Here is a 12348-nt window from a genome sequence, read left to right as displayed (position 1 = left end):
ATTGCCGGAAGTCCTTCTGGCTTGTACCTGATTTGACTTGGGCTTTATCAGCTTGTCACGTGGTTGTTTGTCTCGTGCCTCTGCTTTCACCACTCGGGGAAAGAATGCGTTATCCAGACGTGAAGGACTCCGCTTTGAAGGTGGGGATGTCTGTCCCTTTCCTGGGACGCCGATGCTGGCGCTCCCTCGAGGGTGAGCTTCCCTCCCAGACGCCGGGGTCGTGCTGGCTCGCTGTCTCTTGTGAAACCTTGAAGGCATGTATCCTGTCCTGTTTGATGTGTGTTCTTTGTCCTGACAAGATATAAAAAACTGTGTTGAAAACCATGCTTCGCCAGAGCGCTTTCCTCCTTGGTGGAGACAGCACTCCTGCGCTATAGTCCTGTTTGGCCGGAAAAAAACCCCTCTTTTAGTCTTATGATAAGTTGTTTATTGATTACTTGGCCTCCACACCCAGCAGTCATTGCCATCTTCTGGAGACAGTGTGTTTGCTTGTTCGCCATCACCCTGTATTCTTCCGGTTTTCCTTTTCCCTCCCTGACCAAGTCCTCTGGGTTTTTCCTTGCTGGACCTTTCTCCCCTTCCAGGCTTCCTGACGTGTTCAGGTGCCTGAGGGCTCAGTCCTTGGGCCTCTTCTCTTTCCACAGTCACAGCCTCATCTAATCCCGTGCATGGTGGTCAGAGAAGATTTTAAATCCCATCTGGTCCCACCCTTTCCTCTGAACTCCAACCAGTATGTTCAGCTCTATCCCACTCATACTGGGATTCATAATAGGCATCTTAAAGGTAGCTGTACATAGAACTGTTGGTTTCTCTTCATCCACGAGACAAATACAGTGCACGCCTCCACCAGTGTTCTCAGTCTCAGCAAGTGGTACCACCCTTCATCCCATTTACTCAGGCCTTAGATCATCCTGACTCTTCTCTTTGGCCCTGGTTTCAAAACATAATAAAAATACCAGTGGTTTTCCAGTTGAAGGACGACTGTCATGGATGTATTTGTCAATTAAAAGAAATAATAGTATATCATTTTAACAGGATGGTTACAACCTCTCAGAAAGTTTTGGAGACTATTTTTACAACACTGGCCATAGAAAGAGAAATATATCTTAGTTGCTGAGATTGAGTTTTCTCTATTATATTTGTTATGTACGTGGAAAAAAATCTATGAAAATTATCGTATCAGAGTAACTCACATTGGAACATAGTTTATTTCTTTATAGAATAAAATGCATATTATTAGTAAAAAAAAATACCAGTGGTTGAAGAAAAAAAATACCATAAAAAAAAATACCAGTGGTTGAATTCAACCACTTTTGCCCTAGTTCAAGCCATAATCATTTTCACCGGCACTTTATGTAGCATCCTACTGGGTTTCCTGCTTCTACTGTGGACTCGGTGAAGGTTATTTATCTGTCATTTCTCAGTCCTCCACCTGCCCTTTTATAATCTGTCCCACAGACACCCAGAGTGTGTGAACTCTTTTCCCGGTTCTCCTGCCAGCTGGCTTCCAGTGAGTTGTGGCAGTTGCTGGGTGTTTCTGTAGTGGAAGAGGAGCTGGGATGATTCCTTCCTTGGTCAAGGTGGCCGCTCTCTAGGAGATACAGGATGACAGTGACAGCATCTCCAGGTGGTACCGGTGCTGGTGCAGCTCCCCTGGGTTCCTTCCAGCCAGGGGAATTTTCAGCAGCTTCTCATCAGTGGTATCACTCCATGCGTCCCTCTGACCCCTCTTACTCTTCAGATCCCCTCCACCTGTAGTAACTGGAGTGGGTTCTCTTTTCACAGCTGGATCCTGACTGATACTCTTTGCTGCAGCCATTCTCTGCCCAGCTGTCAGTGATCCTTTCACAAGACCCTCGACCCTCTTACTTCCCTGCTCAAAGCTTTCCAGTGACTTCCTGTGACATATAGAACAAAATCCAAAATACTCAACTAGCCGTACGTGTCCTGGCCTGCAGCCTCCTCTCCAGGCTCCGTTTGTATGATTCTCCCACTTAGTGGAGTGCTTCTCTTGCTGTTCACAGAACGAGAAGCACACCTCCACTTTGGGGCTTTTGCACTCTGCTCTTTCCTGCTTAAATGTAACCTCCCTAAAGAAGCCTTCACTGACCGCCATGTCTGAAATACCAGGCTCTGCCACTCTGTCCCTTACCCATTTGTTTGTGTCTGTCTTTCGTGTTCAACGTAGTGTCAGTACCAAGCAAAGAATCTGGCCGGTTGTAGGTACTCTGTAAATATTTATTGAACAAAGGAATGGTACAGTCTCAAGGACTCCAGCCTCCGTGTCTTGCGCTGTCCACGTTTGTGGCTTTCTCAATAGCCACAGTAATTTGAGAGTTATTTAAAGAGATTCTTGGTGAAGGAAGGAAGGTGGCATGACCATCAAACTCGCCTTCGCCTTCTTCCTTGCCTTCTTTTGGCCAAAAACATGAAGTCCACATGGAGATGCCACGGTGATCTTGCTGGTAAAGGGGAGGTTGCTGGTGAGCAGGCCTTTTACTTTACCGGGAAGAGCCGTAGCTTCCAGCACATACCGGTGTCTAAGCCAACTTCATACCCAAGCGTTGCCTGTGCACAGTAGGCCCACGGTCTAAGGTCAGTGCCGGATTCTCCCGCTGTCCCAGAGGAGAGCATTCCCAGGAACGCGTCCCTAAGCCAAAATGGAGTAAAGCCAAGTAGCAATTACAAACGCTGCGTGCTGTTTCCACTCTTCACCTGCTTCTCTCCTGAAAGCGAACATCCTCTTTGGATTTCTTTCCATTAGCAAACACAGGTACTAAAGCAGGCCTTCAGTGAAAGCACAGTGGTGTAAAGCAGACTTTCAAAAAACGGGGGAAACCTGTTTCTGGAACCATGTGGTGATGTTTAAATGGGCTCAGAGTTCATTGAGTAACCATTTTAAACCCTGAGCTAAGGAATGTTATGTAAGGGACTAGGTAAACTGACATAGGACTCATGCCACAGTTTTTTAACATGTAAATAATGAACAGAATTCCAACGTGAAAATAGGCAATCGAAGGCATGATATCAAAATATCATCTAAGGCAAGTTAACCTCTGAGCAGCAAAGGGCTGCTGCTTCTGCTGAGCATTAGACAGGAGGATCTTAAGAAGAATCTGTCGCAGTTCTAATGGCAACATCACCAGGAGTTTGACTCTGCCAACTCTTGAGCATTTTTTTTATTAACTGGAGAAATCAATTGATGGCTTTTTTTTGGCGTATTTTAAAACCACATCCAAATTCTTTTTCTGTGTGTGTAATTTTTTAAATTGAAGTAGAGTTGATTTACAGTGTTGTGTTAATTTTTGTTGTACATCAAAGTGATTAAGTTATACATATATATATATATATATATATATACATACACTTTTTTTTTCCCCACGCGGCTTGTGGGATCTTAGTTCCCCAACCAGGGATTGAACCTGAGCCCTCAGCAGTGAAAGCACAGAGTCCTAACCGCTGGACCGCCAGGGAATTCTCTGTATACATTCTTTTTTTTTTTTAATTCTTTTCCATTAATTGGTTTATCATAGAATACTGAATATAGTTCCCTGTGCTATACAGTAAGACCTTGTTGTTCATCCATCCTATAGATAATAGTTTGCATCTGCTAATCCCAACATCCCACTCCATCCCTCCCCCAGCCCCCTCCCCTTTGGCAACCACCATTGTATTCTCTATGTCTGTGAGTCTGTTTCTGTTTCATAGATAAGTTCATTCGTGTCATATTTTAGATTCCACATATAAGTGGTATCATATAATATTGTCTTTCTTTCTGACTTACTTAATATGATAACCTCTAGTTGCATCCATGTTGCTGCAAATGGCATTATTTCATTCTTACGGCTGAGTAGTATTCCACTGTGTATATACATAGCACAGCTTCTTTATCCATTCCTCTGCTGATGGACATTTACACTGTTTCTGTGTCTTAGCTATTGCGAATAGTGCTGCTGTGAACATAGCCATGCATGTATCTTTCTGAATTAGAGTTTTGTCTGGGTGTATGCCCAGGAGTGGGATTGCTGGATCATATGGTAGTATATTTTCTGAGGAACCTCCATACCACTTCCGTAGTAGCTGCACCAATTTACATTCCCACCAGCAGTGTAGGAGGGTTCCCTTTTCTCCACACCCTTTCCAGCATTTGTTATTTGTAGACTTTTTAAAGATGGCCATTGTGACCAGTGTGAGGTGATACCTCATTGTAGATTTGATTTGCATTTCTCTTTTTAAAAAATTTTTATTTTATTTATTTATTTGCACCAGGTCTTAGTTGCAGCATGCTCGTGGAATCTAGTTCCCTGACCCAGGATCGAACCCAGGCCCCCTGCATTGGGAGCTCAGAGTCTTAAGCCCTGTACCACCAGGGAAGTCCCACATTTCTCTGTCAATCATTGACGTTGAGCATCTTTTCATGTACCTATTGGCCATTTGTATTTCTTCTTTGGAGAAATGTCTGTTTAGGTCTTCTGTCCATTTTTCGATTGGGTTGTTTGTTTGTTGTTGAGTATTATGAGCTGTTTGTATATTTTGGAAATTAAGCCCTGTCGGTCATTCCGTAGGTAGTCTTTTTGTTTTCTTTTATGGTTTCCTTTGCTGTGCAAAAGCTTGTAAGTTTAATTCGGTCTCATGTGTTTATTTTTGTTTTTATTTTTATTGCCTTGGGAGACGGACCTAAGAAAACCCATGTCCAGATTCTTCAGCAGAACAAGGTGGTGTGTTTATGAAACCGAAGAGTGGACTGGGGATTCTTTCACCCCCAAGTTGAAACGCTCCCCTTCCAGCTTTTGATTACGATGTGCCCATGGATTTAAGTATCTCTGGGCGAGTGAGATTACCACTTGCAGGTACAGGATTGTGGGGTGAGTGCCTACAAGCTATTTCTTTGGGGAAATATAGTACGCCTGGCCACCATACTTTCCTAGTCCATTACCCCTTTTTTGTCCTTAAAGTTTCTTCATTGTGGGTGGTCCACTCTGTGACCCCTCTCCAGTGCGGATAACCCAAGCCTGACCATTCAGCCCTCCCAGAACTTTGTTTAGACCTATCATGACAGAGACACGCTTTCCCCATGGGCTCACCAGCTATACAGATGGTAGAATCCTAGAGCCACTTGTAGCTAATTTGTTGGCACCCCAGGGGAAATGACTCGCTGAGAATAAAGCTGAGACAGAGGAAGGCAGAGCTCAGAGACAAGTCCTGATAAGTCGTTTGTGTTCAGTTAAGGCTCGAAGCTAAAAGCACCTCTGTGAAGGACATCGTCATAGTTCCTCTCATAAACCAGTCAATTTCCAAATGTCAGGGACCCAGTGTTTGAATTGAATTTTTTTTGCTACTTGCTACCCAGAGACCTGAACATGATAGAGAGACGTGCCACATTGCACTTAATTCTGTTATCCAGGTCCTCAGACTAATCCACGATGGGGTAAAAGGAGGTACAAAACGTTAACATTTTAAAAACTATGTATGCAGTCAGTATATTCCTTGCAGTGTGGTATAAGTTATGAGCAAATCAGCCAGTTTTCTAGGAGACCAGATTAGGGCCGGAAGGAAGGAAGGAGTCCTGGGCTGCACTCACACCCTTCGTCCCCTGAGACTCAGAGAATTAAGGTGTTTATTTGCCACTTGCCTTTAGGAAAGCTCTCCCTGCTGACTGCTGAAGAGGTCCCACGTTTGAACCTTGCATGTAGTCTAGCATATTTTTGGGGGGTAATAAAACACTACATTTTTATTGGATATGATATAAATACAAAACTGCATGAATTATAAATGTGTGCAATGAACTATGGCGAAGGTAACCCGCCTGTATATCTACCCCCCAGGAGGTTACCAGCATCCCCCTTATACCCCTATATCTAGTCGCGGCTAGAGAATTTCCATGTGGAAGCAGATACATGCATAACTTCAGTAGCCAAATAACTTTCCGTCGTGCTTGTACCAATTCACAGTCCCCATGTGTGTGTGTGGTGGTGCGTGTGTAGAGTGTTGTGTGTGTGTATGTGTGTGTGTGGCTGCGTTTGTTGAGTGTGTGTGTGTGTGTGTGTGTGTGGTGTGTGTGTATGTGAGAGTCTACTAGCTCCACAGCCTCTCCAGCACTTGATGATGTCAGTTTAAAAAAATTAACCATTCTGGTAGCTGTGTAGTGGTTTCTCAGTGTGATTTTTTTGTTTTGTTTTGTTTTGTTTTGTTTTTTTGTTTTCCGGTACGCGGGCCTCTCGCTCCGGACGCGCAGGCTCAGCGGCCATGGCTCACGGGCCCAGCCGCTCCGCGGCACGTGGGATCCTCCCGGACCGGGGCACGAACCCGCGTCCCCTGCATCGGCAGGCGGACTCCCAACCACTGCGCCACCAGGGAAGCCCTCTCAGTGTGATTTTAACTTGCATTTCCCTGATGACTAATGATGCTGGGCACCTTTTCATATGTTTATGACTATTTGCATATATTTCCATGGCAAGAAAAAACAGATTTTACAAAAGATGTTAAGGCAGTAAACCTGAATTGGAGCCTCAGGCTGCCTTGGATACCTGCCCTAACCTACCATGCTCTTCCTCAGCAAATACTTGCCCGCTAGAGCTGTTTGTGTCCACGGATCAGTATTAGAAAAGAACAAACCCAGTGCCCACGCATAGACACTACACACATGTGTACACACATACACCTCTAAGGAAGAGGAGATAAAACCTTATATGAAATAATGGACATCCAGATGGATAATTCTCACAGTTTCTTGAGAGACCGAAGCATAATCTTTGAAGGAAAAGAAAAAGCCCAAAGAAATGCGTTAAAAGATTAAAGAATAGATGAGAAAACAATAAGGAGAGGACAAACAAGTAATTAAAACTTAGGAAAGAAATGGAAAAGAAAAAGAACACTTGAACAGAAATGAAGACCACTTTAGAAACAACCAAAGGTAGAATAAAGCAGAGATACAAAAGGGGAAGTTTGACAAAATCACGTAAAATGAACTGGAGACAAATATCACGTGATTCCACTTATGCCGGGTACCCAGCCACATGCATAGAGACGGAAACAGAATGGTGGTTACTAACGTCTGGAGGGTAGTGGGCTCATGGGTGCACAGTTTCCATTTGGAATGATGATAAATTTCTGTCCGTGGATAGTGGTGAATGCGTGTAATGCCACTGAATTATACATTTTAAAATGCTTAAAAGGGTAAGTTTATGTTATGTACATTTTACCACATTAAAAAAAATGAAATGGGAGAGAAAAATATGTAAAAGTGATTCACAAAAGATGAAAGATTGTCCAGCATGATGAAGGCCATACGTGAAGAACTCATGGCTAACAGAACACTCGGTGCTGAGACAGAAAGTTTCCCCCGGACCAAGAATAAGACAAGGATGTCTGCGTTTGCTCTTTTTATCCCATATGGTATTGGAAGCTGGAGACAGAGTAGTTAGGCAAGAAAGAGAATTAAAAAGGGTCCAAATCGGAAAGGAAGAAATAAAATTTTCTTTATTATTATCTCGGTCCAAGACCTGGAGGCCATCTGTGTTTTCATAAAATAGGTGCTTTCCTGGCGGTCTCAGCTTCTGTGTTCAAATATCTTATGAACATTTGAGAAATGCTAGCGTCTGCTCAGGCATGCTTTTGTCATTTTCCTTGTAAAGGGTATCCCTCGGCACTGTGTGCTTTTGTTGCTGTTGGATGCCTTCTCTTTCGTTGCGTCGTCTAAAAGTTGGTTGTATGTAGAGAGCTGTTAATGATTGTGAATTTTCTGTCTTGTTACAATTCTGAATGCCTCTTGCTGTTCGCAGTAGTTTTCAGATGATTCTCTTGGATTTTCCAAGGATACAATCATATCGTCTACAAATAATGTGATAATTTTATAGTCTCCATTCCAGATGTTATTCCACTGATTTCTTTTTCCTGCCTAAACACCTGTAGTAGAACAATAAATTGTCATGGTATTAGTGGAAATGCTTGTCTTGTTTAGGACCTCAGAAATAGTGCTTCTGTTGTTTCTCTACCAAATAGCATGTTGGATTTGGGGCTGACATACACACTGTTGACGCCAATAATCAATAATCTGTATTAAGGAACAGAAGAGAGTTTTATTTGAGGCAAGATGAGCACTATAGACTGGGAGACACAGATTCAAGAAGCTGTTCTTGTTTTCTGCCAGACTGCAGAACGGGGCAGGCTTATAAAGGCAAAAACCACAAAGCTGCCTAAGCTGTTTGTCAAGAGTTAGTATTGGAGCTGGCGAGAAGTAAGGGTGCTTGTTAAGCAAGGATTGGCTGGGGTTGAAATGGTTGCATAGTTACAAGGGGAGACCTTGATATCATAAGGTTGCAGCTGCTGGCAGAGATTCTTTTGAGAAAGGCTGTTGGTGTCCTTGAGTCTGATACAGTGCAGAAAATTCAAGTTCTCGATGATGCAGGAACGTGTCTGAAACCACATCCACAAAGGCCACCCAGCTCCATGCCTGAACCACAGTTACTCCGTCTCGATTTTTAAATGGTCTTAAATATGTCATCAAAGCATACACAAAGACACACATAAATAAGTTTATGTGTGCATCTTTTTTAAAACAATGTTCAGGAGGTATCCATGGAGTCTGCTTTATTGAATGTTTCCAACAAGGACGGTTGAGGATTTTGTCAAATGGCCTTTTAGTGCCTACAGAGATGATTCTATCATTGTTCTCCTTAGACCGATTATGATGATAAGTGATACCACTTGGTTTCCTCATATGGAACAGTCCTGATTGCTGTGTGCTACTCTTCCAGCGAGCTGCTGGACTCTGCTAATACTTTATTCAAGAATTTTGCAATGATAGTTATGAGGAAGATTGGTCTGTAGCTTTATCTTTTATGTAATCTTTCTAAGGGTTGATATTAGTAGCATTAATGTTACATTCATAACATAAAGAGAATTGAAATTATTTCCCGTTTGGATGCCCTGAATGATCTGTATTATGGAGGTTTGGCTAAATTCTATGAAACGTTCATGCTGGGTGTTTTGGAGGACTCTGTTACAGCTTTTACAACTCCTTCTCTGAAATCAGTTTGTTTAGACTTTATATCTTTTGCGGGGGGGGGGTCAGCTTTGGCAAATTATACATATTTTCAGAAATCTATCCATTTTACCAAGATTCTAAATGTATAGAATTGTGCAAAACAATCTGTCATGTGCTTTCGGGGTAAGTTGTGTGTTCTGCATCTATATGCACATCTGCAATTTCTATGGATCTCCTTAGCAACGATGAGCTGTGTTTCCTGCAGAATATAGTCTGATTCAAGGACTGACCCAACGCTGCAGTATGTATTCAAGTAGATCCTTCTGTTCTGTGCCAACCAGTACATTTTTACCATGTAAACAAGTTTGAATCTGTCCCCATTGCTCTGTGAAATTTTAATCCCGCAGCTGTCGTGAGAGCCTTCTGTGTCCACACAAACAGAGGTGCTTAGTTTCTTATCCTGACTTTTTGGAAATGTTGTCATGTGATGGCTTAATGAGTAACTGTCCTCAATGTCATGTCTCTTGATGACCGGTTCAGGCTGGGAGCCTGTGGGGTATTTGATCAGTGTCAAGCAGGATTTCGCCCTTCTCTGTTTGGGACACAGAACTGCCAAGTATTTATTCGGTCTCATCCCTACCAAGCACCGTCGTCGACACCAGGGAAACACCGTTTAACCAAAGAGCCAGAGCCTCTGCCTGATGAGCTGCTGGGGTTTCACAATTCAGCTTTGCTTTAAAAAAGCAAAAAACCTAAAAACCTCTCCTCTACTAGACACTGAGCTCTTTAGAATAAGAACACGGCAGATCTCGCTTTTTGTCCATAAAAGTGCTTCTCGCTATTGGACTTACTTAGCAGGTGCTCAGGTTTGTTAAATAACACTTTTAAACTATTAATTATACATTAACAACATGGAAATCTTGTGAAAATACATAAAAAATATAATGATGAAAATTAAAATTACCTCTAGTTCACTCCTCAAATATAAGCCCTGACGTATTTCAATGTATTTTATTCCAGCCTTTTAAAATTATTTTTCTCCCAGTATTTTCTGTTATTCACAGAAGTGGGGTTATACTGAATATGTAATTTCCCCCGGTCCCATGTTAAAGACATGGCTTTTAGTAATTCTCTAGTATTTCCTTGTATCGTTTATTTAATGCTTCTCTAATAGTGGACATTTAAATTGCCCCCCTTTTATCTTTTAATTGAAGTATTGCTGATTTACAATGCTGTGTTAATTTCTGCTGTAGAGCAAAGTGACTAAGTTATATACATAAATATACATTCTTTTTTATGTTCTTTTCCATTATGGTTTATTCTAGGATATTGAATATAGTTCCCTGTGCTATACAGTAGGACCTTGCTGTTTATCCATTCTGTGTGTAATACTTTGCATCTACTAACCCCAAACTCCCAATCCATCCCTCCCCCACCCGCCCCCCCACCTTGGCAACCACAAGTCTGTTCTCTGTGTCTATGAGTCTGTTTCTATTTTGTAGATGAGTTCATTTGTGTCATATTTTAGATTCCACATATAAGTGATGTCATATAGTATTTGTCTTTCTCTTTCTGAATAACTTCACTTAGTGTGATAATCTCTAGGTCCATCCATGTAGCTGCAAATGGCATTATTTCATTCTTTCTTATGGCTGAGTAGTATTCCATTGTGTATATGTACCACATGTTTGTCCGTTCCTCTGTTGATGGACATTTAGGTGGTTTCCATGTCTTGGCTGTTGTGAATAGTGCTGCTATGAACATTGGGGTGCATGTATCTTTTTGAATTATAGTTTTGTCTGGGTATATGCCCAGGAGTGGGATTGCTGGATCATGTAGCAACTCTGTTTTTAGTTTTTTGACGAATCTCCTTACTGTTTTCCATAGTAGCTGCACCAACTTACATTCCCACAAACAGCGTAGGAGGGTTCCCTTTTCTCCACACCCTCGCCAGCATTTATTTGTAGATGTTTTAATGATGGCCGTTTTGACCAGTGTGAGGTGGTACCTCATTGTAGTTTTGATTAGCAATTCTCTAATAAGTAGCGATGCTGTAAGTTGCTCCTCTTTTAAATAACATTGTGACGAGCATCCCGGGTATATGAACCATTAACGACATTCCTGAGTCTCTCCTTAGGATGGGTTCCTAGGAATGGAATCAGTCCATCAAAGGGTATAAACTGTCCATCCATCTGCTTCTCAACTCGAGAGGTTATTCCAGTGAAATGGCCGGGAGTCCACGGGAGGCCCAGCCTCAGTGACCTCTTGCCAACGTGGGGCCCCAGACATGTGAACAGGTTAGCAGACTAATTCCCAGTTTGTACTGGGTTCCAACTCAAGCCTAGACAGCTGGCTTTGTAGTGCAGTTATTCATATGTGAATGGGTATTGTATATCCACTTTGTTACGCAATGATATTTAAGTGATTTAAATAGTTTCTTCTCATAAGGAGATAGGCATTGTTTATAATGTTTCTCAGTCATCTCTTGTACACAGCAATTGGAGAGATGGTTCTCAAAGTGGGCTTCTAGAAACATCAGTCTCACAGGTACATGCACACACCCATCTAAAGCCTTCCAGAGGGTTCCCACTAGAGTTGGAATCAAACCTGGTCAGTGGTAAGCTTGAGTCTGATCCTGGTCCATAATTATCTAAAATTGTAGCGGAAGCTGCAGGTTGCGCTATGGATACAGTAGTTACGGGAGAATGTTAATGATGCCAGGAGGGGGACTGCAGAAAATCTGAACGGGATACTTGTTTCCCACCCACAGGTCTCTGGTCCGGATTGACGGCCTGTGTCTTCTTTCAAACCCTCTTCTACTTGGTGTACATCTGGAGGATAAACTGGAACAGAGCGGCAGAGCAGGTAATAGAGGGCGGGTCCTCTTAGAGATGGGGCCCTGTTGATCCCAGGGCAGGTAAGGAATCTTTCATGGTGAAAATGGTAAGAAATCCATTGGCAGCATGATGCACTTTGTTTAGTGAAATGCATCCAACGTGAGAGTTGGGGGCAAAAGGAAAGCCTGTGTCAGCACGTTTTCCTCTTAATGTGGAGTTAATTTAGTATCTACCAAGCAGGGCTCAGCCAGAAAGAAAGAGAATTAGCTTAGAAACTATTTTGCTGTTTTGGTGTGGTAGTCTTAGAAAAGCAGTAGTGTTTCCTGATCTGTTGTCTAGTTTTAGGCGTCTTCAAAAGGATCTTTTGGTCCATGGTTTCCTAAGAAATGCAAATTGCTAAGTGCCTGTGATCAGGGAAGTTCTTGGGGCAGAACCTGTCCTGCGGGTTCAGGAGCAGATCCTGATCCTCTGGGCGTCTCTGTGTTGAAGTGTGAGCCCCGCTGACTGTGTCCGGGTGTGAGAGGA

The sequence above is a fragment of the Grampus griseus genome, assembly GCF_964374135.1.
Source record: "Grampus griseus genome assembly, chromosome: 20".
NCBI lineage: Eukaryota > Metazoa > Chordata > Mammalia > Artiodactyla > Delphinidae > Grampus > Grampus griseus.
This window is presented reverse-complemented; position numbering follows the sequence as displayed.